Here is a 10257-nt window from a genome sequence, read left to right as displayed (position 1 = left end):
GAAGGCGCTTTAGATTTTATTTGTGAAATCTCTTCCTTTAATTGGAAAAATCCAGTTAATCAGGATAACAGCTTCTCCACCAGTTTGTCCCAGTTGAAGAAGATTCAACTTTATCTTGGCTGCATTTCACACCTGCCAAAAATAAGCATTAAAATGGGTTTTTTCTTTGTCATTTTAAGGGTCAGTTGAAGATTCTCTCACTCTGGCATCTTTGTTATAAGCAAAAATCACCTTTCATCCTTTACAAAAAATTGCTCCTGGCGTGTTGAAACCATGTTCTGTTCAGCAGAGTGGAGGTAAGAGTGAAGGTCACTGATGAATATCTTTTCCTGGACCCTCTTGTCTCCTCTCTGTGTGTGACCCAAGTTCACTGTCAAAATATAAAACTCTTGTCAGAATGGGGAGTAGGAGGGTGGGCTGGACAAGTGTCCAAAGAGGAATCAGCATCTAATATGAAATATAACTGTAAATCACTTAGAAAACAAAGGAGATGGTTTATTTGAGTTTTTAGCATTATTGGTTTTGTATTACGGTAGGGCCTGAAGTCTGCAAACAAGATCAAGGCCCATTCTGTAAGTTGCTGTACCAACCCCTACTAAAAGACAGTCTCCGGCTTGGAGTGATTACAGTCTGTATAGACAGAATGTGGGCGGGGATACAGTAGCAAAATGACTTGCTCCAAGTCACACCTGAAGTCAGTGAAAGAGCTAGGAATAGCATTCAGGTCCTTGGATTTCCCGTCCTGTGCCCTGGCCACTTGATCACGGGACATATCTAATTAGCTGCGTAATATAAGCATTGCTTTCATTTAAAGCAGGTTCTTTGGTCTACAACCTACTACTTCGGCTGTAATATCACAGGGTTAGTACAGTTTGTATTAAATAGTACGTGCAGGGCTCAGCTCTCTGTGCTAGGTAAGAGCATACACGCTACATAAACAGGACAAAGAGAGAGAAAGGGAGTGGTAATATCCCCATTTTATAGATGGGGAAACTGAGGCACAGAGCAGCAACTTGACTTGCCCAAGCTCCCACAAGAAGTCTATGATAGATTTCCTGTGTTTCAGGGCCTTTCTCCTTCAGTCTTAGGAAAGAGAGTTGCTCTTGTTCTTCCCCGGTCCCTTCTCTTTGAACCAGTCACTGTAATTAGTACAATTAGCGGCAGCTGAAGCGTACAATATCCAGCATTTTCCAATTAATTTTCTATTGAAAACATTTTATTGCGTTTGTATTTTTTTTTCCTGCCCCATACCAATTTTAATGCAGTCCAGATGGAAGAAACATGGTGTGTGGCAAACCGCGTGTTTCGATCAGGGCACTACAGTACAGCAGCGAGAAGAGACTGGCATCTCACTTACCAAGCAAGATGAAGGCAAACTGCACTTGTCTATCCTGCCCCTGCCATTGGGCATTAAATCACACAGTTTAACCAAAGGCGGATAACGCAGATTGTAAGTTCCTTTGCTCAGGGACCAAATTCTCTGCTTGCTGCAGCAGAGACAAAGTCTGTCCAGGAGAGGTTATTGTTCCCTGCTTCTCAGGGCAGATCTGAGCATGTGTATAAAACTGAGAGGGGACATGATAGCAGTTTTCAGGTATTTAAAAGGGTGTCATAAGGAGGAGGGAGAAAACTTGTTCACCTTAGCCTCTAAGGATAGAACAAGAAGCAATGGGCTTAAACTGCAGCAAGGGAGGTTTAGGTTGGACATTAGGAAAAAGTTCCTAACTGTCAGGGTGGTTAAACACTGGAATAAATTGCCTAGGGAGGTTGTGGAATCTCCATCTCTGGAGATATTTAAGAGTAGGTTAGATAAATGTCTATCAGGGATGGTCTAGACAGTATTTGGTCCTGCCATGAGGGCAGGGGACTAGACTCGATGACCTCTCGAGGTCCCTTCCAGTCCTTGAATCTATGAATCTATAGGCTAGGGCAATCCCAGAATTGTGCTAACTTCCACCAATTGACTATGGTCCCTAAGAATAGTAGGAGCGCAGTGAATTCTGGACACACCCCCTCCTCAGTCTCACATGTCTCCTCCAATGTGGCCAACTGGGGTAATAGGGACAAGCTTCTCTGCACCAACTGAGAGCTCCTTCATCTCCTTCATGCCAATCTCCGCTAGGTAGATTTTACTGTTCTCTGGACCTTCTGTGCCACTGAAGCAACATAAAAGGGCCAGAATGAAAAACAATTATCTGGCCCCACATCTTCATTTTATGTTTTGTACAGCGCCAAGCACACTTGGTATCATTCAGTCTATAACAGGAGCAGCATTATGCAGACAGACACCATATGGGCTGATCCAGCTACAATTTAGGCTGCCCTCTTTATTTCTCTCCCAAGCGGCTAAACTAAGATTCCTGGGTTGTTTGGGGTTTTTTGGGGGAGATCAGGGGGAGCATTGGGTGTTTTTTAATAAACATTTTAAATCTCTTAATCTGCACTGTGTGCAATGAAGTAAATGGGACTCTGACTCAGTGGCCTTCTCTGATATTTTTAGTAAAGCAAGTCAACATTTTCCAAACAAGTGTTTTCCATCCAAAAATGGCATTTTTAACTGAACACTTGTGTGGAAGGTTGTCAGGTTTTGACATTTTTAATCAAATGTGTCAATTTTTTAATCACAATTTTATTTGTTTTTTTCCCCTCTTCTCCCCCACCATTCATTTTTGACAATCAAATATTTTTTCTTCAAAATTTTTCATTAACCACCCTAAAATACCAATACAAAAGGTCTTCGGCAGCAGGGGGCCCCCGCTGCTGAATTGCCACCAAAGACCCGGCACTTTGGAGGCGGGTCCCGGGGCGGAAGGACCCACCGCCGCGGGTCTTCGGGGCACTTCGGTGGCGGGTCCCGGAGCGGAAGGACCCCTCGCCGCCGAACTGTCGCCAAAGACCTGGAGCGGAAGAAGCTATGGGGGCCTGTGCCCCACGAGAGTTTTCCGGGGCCCCCGGAGCGAGTGAAGGACCCCGCTCCAGGGCCCCAGAAAAACTCTCGTGGGGGCCCCTGCGGAGCCTGGGGCAAATTGCCCCACTTGCCCCCCCTTCTGGGCGGCCCTGGGCACATTCCTTCCTGTGGGATATCCTCAAGCCCTTTCACCCGCCTCTCCGGGGAAGAGCTGAGAAAGGAAAACAAAGAAATCAGCTGTTGCCACCAGCTAACTAAAAACATGTGCACAAACCTCTTAAGACACAGAGATCCAAATCCTGTTAGTAAAAAAGGTAAATTTTATTAAAAAACAAAAAGAAAGAAAAGACATCTGGAACTTAGGCTTTTGTTAGATTTAAAAAACCCACTTACAAAAATTAAACATCAAGAATAACCTTCTTGAGGTCCAGCTTAAAGGTTACAAGCAACACAAAAGCATCCGGGATTAGCACAGAGGCGTCCACCTGCCATAAGGAAATAAAAGAAATAACCCTAATCGCGTCTTTCTAGACGTTTCCTAATCTACTTACACATCTGGGTAGTTCTAGGTATGATCTGATGATTTCCACAGCAGTGTCCCAGTCCTGACTCTGCTCTGTCCCCTCTTTCCAGAGAACAACAACAACAGACAAAGGGGAGGGGTGTTTTTTCCATTTTGAAAAGTTCTAGCCCTCCCATTGGCTCTTTTGGTCAGGTGCCCACTCCCTTTCCTTTACCTGGAGACTTTTTTAACCCTTTACAGGTAAAGCAAGTAGAGAACAGCTACCAGTTTATAGCTAACTGGCTGGCTGGGTGTCCATAAAAGGGAGCTCCCCCCCTTCATTTATCACAGGCGTCCTGGTCCATGACTAAGGCTTATAAGTGCTACCACAATACAAATAATTAATAATAATAATTCATTGAGAAATTCGCTCTTGTGCCAAATTTTGCTCAAGGAAATCTTATGGCATTTACAGAAACCATAGTATTGATGACAATGAGACTCTCTTTTGCTCCTATGAGGCAGCACTATAATCATACACCTCTATGAAGTAGGACAGCTCGAAACCCACCCATCATTCACAATATAAGGCCTGGTCTCCACATACTATTTGTTCCTGTATAACTATTTCAGTCAGGGGTGTGATTTCTTTTTGCTGAAATATTTGATACCGGTACCACCCCTAGGGTGAAATCAGAAAGACCAGTATAAAGCTGCCTCATACCAGCATCACTTATTCCCCCGTCCCATATAGGAATAGCTATACTGGTATAAGCACCTGTATACTGGTATAGTTAGTATGTATACAAGCCCAAAGAACTTGTTTTTAAATTCCTTGCAGCTGAGTTCTGTCTCTTCTCTACCATGAGAGTCGCTCAGGACCAACCTCAGGCGTACCTCACATCCGAAACACCCAAATATCATTGGAAGCTCGTGGGTGGTCCTACCCCTCCACCCAACCCAGCACCACTACCATCTGCCACTTTGCTGAGCCTCATTATGCCATGTAATCCTCTGATCTGCCCTTTTATACAATGACACATTTCAGTCTTGTCAGTTCTACCACAACAAAGCTCTTTCTCACGGTCGTTTCCAAAGACCGTTAGGCTGGTTATTCTACTTTTTTTATAGACTAAAATTCTACCATTTTTGGCCTGGCAATGGCTCTCCACTCATGCACATTTGAACCAATGCCAGCCAAGGGATTACAGGCATAGCTTGGTATGCGTTTTAACTCGGTCTGCGTTCATTCTATTTCCAGGCTGCTGCCGGTAAAAATAGGACACTATCTCGAAAAGAATCTGACCGGGGGAGGGAATGCAGAGCCTTTCTCCTGCAGATTGCCAATGGACATCCAGCCTGGGATCATCACTGCTCTTTGACGGCTGCCTGCTCACCTATGTGAAATGAGTTAGTGGGCTGGGTCCCGTTCAAATAAAGCAAGTCCCTGTATCACAGAGGCACTCTCACAATTAGCGCTCAGCTGAGAGGCCAAAGACTGAAGATAGGCACAAAGACTAAACTACCCTCTTGCCATTATTCTACTTAGGTTCTTCTATGGCACTCCTCACCCTGGTAGCTGAGTGCCTTCCAGCAGTGCATTCAGAAATGCGCCTAGCATGTGTTGCTTGGTGTTTGGTGTCTCATCCTCTCCACCAGAAGTCCTGCCACCGGCTCAGGGTTGAGACACATGAGCAGGGCAGCATGCAGAGGATCGTGCTCCAGCTGTCTCTGCTTTGAACAAACCCAGAACTCCAGGCAGCTATAAATATACACTTTGTTCCACTACCAGCCAGTTCCACTAGACAATCGGGAGGATGTGGCCTGAGAAAGCCAGGAAGTAACGCCAACCCTGTCGTTCTTCAGACATCTATCAACTTGCCATATACCATTACCCTTTAGTTTACAAGCCTTTGGCTAATTCTCAGTCCATGCAACAGTGGTCCTATCCAAACCAGTTGGAATTAGGTTTCTATGTAAGGTTTGGTGAGACTCTTTAATAAATGACTTACTAAAATCCATTACAAAAACACATGAAAGGAAGGCGGAATATTACATAGACCCTGTTCCTGTAATTGTTTTTTGTAACTCTGTAAAAAGCATGTATTACTATTTGTATTGCACTAGTGCTTAGCATCGCTAGTCATGGGTCAGGACCCCATTGTGCTAGGCGCTGTACAAAACAGCCCCAGACCCAAAGATATAACTATACAAATATAAGATGAGAGACAACAGATGGATGCAGACAGATGAGGGAGCACAAGGAAACAATGAGACAATATTGGTTAGCATGGCAGGCAATAGTCTTGGCACATCAGGTGCCTAATGCTGCCAAGTTTTGGGAAGGGGTTGCAGACATTGCGGCAAAGGAGAATTTTGAGAGGGGATTTGTAGGACGTCAATGAGGTAGCTTTGTGGCTGTTTACAGGGAGCTGCTCCCAACGGTGAGGGGCAACATGGGAGAAAGCACATGCGTGCTTGTTTGAAAATGTAACAAGTGGGCAATGAAATGGCAGTTTTAATTTGTTTCTGCTGCATGTTCTCTCCTCATTTATCCCTAACACTCCCTCATCTGTGGAACTGGGAGGTGGTCCAATGACACGGGATGCTCCAGGATTTAGCCTTGCCCTTCGCCTCAGGCCACCAGATTTTCCCGCCGCTGGAGGCGGAACAAGTTGATCAGTCAGTTTCTCCCAACTACTCAGTTTTATAACTTTAATTTGTATTGGTTTTCATTCAGTCACGACTTTCATCTCATTCCTCTCTCTCCTTTCCACCCCTCCCCCAATAATGGCTTTGTGAGTAAACAGAATTTTGTGAGACAATGTTTTCCATCCAAATTTTTCAGGTATCTGTGGACAGCTGAAAACGTTCAGGTTTTGATTGTCAAACACCAAGTTATTTTGGTGGCATTCAGGCTTTCGGTTTTTCAAAACAAATTGAAACAATTCAAGGCGTGACATGTTTTGAAATGTTTTGTGGAAAATGAAATGCATTTTCTGACCAGTTCTATGGCTGCAGGACTGGGATCCAACTAAAAAAGGGATGAAAATCTCACCCAGAAGTGAGTGATTTTTGCCTGTCTCCAGGCAACTTTGTAATGAATGTTTACATTTTTCAATGTCTGTACTTTGGTGTATTCTGCACCAGTGTGTCTGTGTCTGTGTGTGTCTGTGTATATATACATGCACTGGTGCAGAATCGTACAGTGTGGCAGATTTCTTTATGCAATTTTCAATTTTTTAATCCTTTAGCAAGTTCACTAAGAAAGAGGAAGACTCACTGTGCGCCACACCTCGAAATTGTGCAACGTAAGTGAGCAATCACTTGCTTGTGGACATGTTATGAACTTAGCAGCCCATTAACATTGCAGATGTCAGGTCTAGTTAGTGATTTCGTACCAACCTTGCAGCTTTACTAGTCCCATGCTCCTGAATAGTCACCGAATGGGAAGAGACTGTCTAGGTAGGAGTACGGCAGAAAGGGATCTAGGGGTTATAGTGGACCACAAGCTAAATATGAGTCAACAGTGTGATGCTGTTGCAAAAAAAGCAAACATGATTCTGGGATGTATTAACAGGTGTGTTGTGAGCAAGACACAAGAAGTCATTCTTCCGCTCTACTCTGTGCTGGTTAGGCCTCAACTGGAGTATTGTGTCCAGTTCTGGGCACTGTATTTCAAGAAAGATGTGGAGCAATTGGAGAGGGTCCAGAGAAGAGCAACAAGGATGATTAAAGGTCTTGAGAACATGACCTATGAAGGAAGGCTGAAAGAATTGGGTTTGTTTAGTTTGGAAAAGAGAAGACTGAGAGGGGACATGATAGCAGTTTTCAGGTATCTAAAAGGGTGTCATAAGGAGGAGGGAGAAAACTTGTTCACCTTAGCCTCCAAGGATAGAACAAGAAGCAATAGGCTTAAACTGCAGCAAGTGAGATTTAGGTTGGACATTAGGAAAAAGTTCCTAACTGTCAGGGTGGTTAAACACTGGAATAAACTGCCTAGGGAGGCTGTGGAATCTCCACCTCTGGAGATATTTAAGAGTAGGTTAGATAAATGTCTATCAGGGATGGTCTAGACAGTATTTGGTCCTGCCATGAGGGCAAGGGACTGGACTCGATGACCTCTCAAGGTCCCTTCCAGTCCTAGAATCTATGAACCTATGTCTGACTTCATGAGAACTGAAACTGACCTGATGGCTGATCTTTCAGCCACACTTAAGCCCAAGTCTTGGCACTCAGAAGCAGCCTCTTGCTTTCGTAGCTGCCCTGCCGCTTTTGCAAGTGAAATTCCTTAGACAGAAGCAAAGTGGGAAATAGAAAAAAAACCCCAGAGACATATGCTGGCACAAATGGACGACACATGTCTTCAAGGGGAATGGGATTTCAGCTTTAAAATATTTCCTTTGCCTTCTGTTGTGTGGGATTTTAGTGATATTTTGACTGCATTAACGGTATACCTTGGTTGGGAGCTGGTGCTTTATAAAGAACATTTTTATTACAAGTATATTTTTAATCCACTCCATTTTGTATAATCATCATCACAATTTATCTGTGTTTAGTATCTACCTTCTGGCAATCCTTTACTCCACTGCCTTCCCTGCAATGCCTTGATCTCATCTCCCTGTGCCTTTTGCAGCCAACGTCCTGGGATGAATCCTGGTTCCACTGAAGTTGATGGAAGTTCTGCCTTTGATTTCAACAAGGCGAGGATTTCACCCCTGGTGCTTTTACTCCTTCTTCCTAGACTTCTTCCTCATCACTCTATTCTTGATCCTTTGCCATTTGCCCATCCCTCCACCAAATTTGACCTCGCCAAGATATCCACTAAGGCCTTGTCTACATTAAGGAACAGCCCCAGATCAGCTATCAGTACCAGATGATCAGTGTGGCTGCATTGCTGTTGACCACTAAAGTGGAGACAAGAGAAACCCACAGTTTTCACAAATTGCTCTAATCCATGTTTACTTCTACACTTTGCCCTGGCCGCTTTCCTGCTGCCAAGGAAACTGACAATAGCAATGGAAGCTTAAAATAGCAAAGAGGGAGTGTTGTATTCCTGCAAATAGAAGAGGAGATTCTGTAGTGTGGGCTTTAGACTGGGAGGCAAGACCCAGATTTTTAAAGGTACTTAGGTGCCAACAGATGCAGATAGGAGACAAGTAGGATTTTTTAAAATGCCTAGGTGCCTAACTCCCATTGAACTCAATCAGGAGTGGCCAATAATGTGTTGTTGGTTTTTGTTGTTGTTGTTGTTTTGCTTTTATTTTATTTTTTTTTATTTTTTTTTTGCTGCCTTCTTTTTTTCTGTATTTTGGGTAACCAGTTTGATATTTAGGAACCATGATTTCCAGAAGTTCTGGAAGTTCTGGAAGTCCCACAATTTCAACTGAAGTCAATGGAAACTCTTGGGTGCTTGACGTTTTCTGAAAATCAGGCCTCAAGTTGAGCACCCAAAATCACAGGTCACCTTTGGAAATTTAGCATCATGGTCGAAACATCCAGCATCTGCAACTGCTTATTTCCTCGAGGTCGTTAGGATGGGTTTAATGATCCTTATCAGCAAAGAAATGAACTAAATTACAACCTCAGGCCTGGTCAGCAATTTTTTTGAACATAATGTTGCGGTGCTGCGATGGATAATGGGCATAAGCGCCTATCCCGGGGTTGATGGGTTTGACAAAATGGCAAAAGTCCTGTCAAACCCCAGGTTGTTTTCCTATAATTAACAAATTATAACATAATTAAAACCATGTATTTGGATGGCAACTGGGACCTTTTGGCTATTAATAATTTACAAGGCAGTGATCCAAATACAGAGGGAGTAGGCAGGAAATTTAATACTGGTCAGTTACACCATCCCTTTCTTCTGACCTTTCCAAAAGTAAGAAATTATGGGAGACCATGGCCTGGAGAGGTTCATAGGTGACTTGCCAAAAGTTTAGGAATAGAACCTAGATGTTCTGTCTCCGAACCCACACTCAAAACACTCGATAAAGATGCCTCCCGGTAATGGGGTGAAACCCCAACACAGGCCAGAGAGGGTTAAAAGTGAGTTAGTGACATTTGCAACCCCAATGCTGTAATTAATTAGTTGCGTCTCAGCCAAAGGGATTGGGACTAACAGGGTCAGAGGAAAACCCTATGGCTGCCAGGGCATCATAAAAGGCTGCGTTCAGTGTGGGGAAGAAACTACACTGTTCCTATTAAGGCCCCAGATCCAGGATTCGGTGAAGACCAGCCACTGGAGCTGGAGAGAAGATTCCAGGCTGATTTGTTGGGACTTTGGACTTCAGTTAACCTTTTGTTACCCCAAAAGGGGTCTGAATTAGGAGTGTGTGTTGCACCGACAGACCCCGGTCATCGGTGGGTAGAATCGAACCTGGGGCCTCTGGAGCTAAATGCATGAGCCTCTGCATGAGCTAAAAGCCACATGGCCTTTAGCTAAGGCTGTAGTAGACTAATTAATCTCTCTCAGTGGTCTCGGTGCCACTAGAGGGGACAGAACACCACCCCCAGGAGGTGTGTGGGTTACATACTTCCCCTAGCTGAGGAAGCACATCCCGAGTTTCAGAGACTTCCCAGCTGAAATCCCGGACGAGCCCCCACTTGTAACATTGACAGATCCTGGTTGTTGGCGGGCAGGATTGAACCGGGAAACCTCTGGAGCTAAATGCATTAGCCTCTACTGCATGAGCTAAAAGCCATATGCCCCTTAACTAAGGCTGTAGCAGACTCCTTAATCTCTCTCTCTAAGTGGTCTTGGTGCCACTAGATGGGACAGAGTGTGGGTGTGGTGGTTACATGTGCACACATGTGCCGGGGAGGTCAATGGAAGAACTCTTGTAAC

General features: G+C 44.3%; 1 long non-coding RNA gene across 1 annotated transcript in view; it reads right to left on the bottom strand.

Annotated features, from left to right (window-relative positions):
* Positions 1 to 233: 233 nt before the first annotated feature.
* Positions 234 to 10257, bottom strand: part of LOC103306280 (uncharacterized) — a 38780-nt gene continuing 28756 nt past the window's right edge. The window contains exon 3 of the long non-coding RNA XR_509104.4: positions 234 to 370. This is a non-coding gene — a long non-coding RNA (uncharacterized LOC103306280). The remainder of the gene's footprint in view (positions 371 to 10257) is intronic.

Source organism: Chrysemys picta, chromosome 2 (assembly GCF_011386835.1).
Source record: "Chrysemys picta bellii isolate R12L10 chromosome 2, ASM1138683v2, whole genome shotgun sequence".
Lineage (NCBI taxonomy): Eukaryota > Metazoa > Chordata > Testudines > Emydidae > Chrysemys > Chrysemys picta.
Note: the sequence above shows the minus strand (reverse complement) of the source record. Positions and strands in the feature narration are given on the sequence as shown.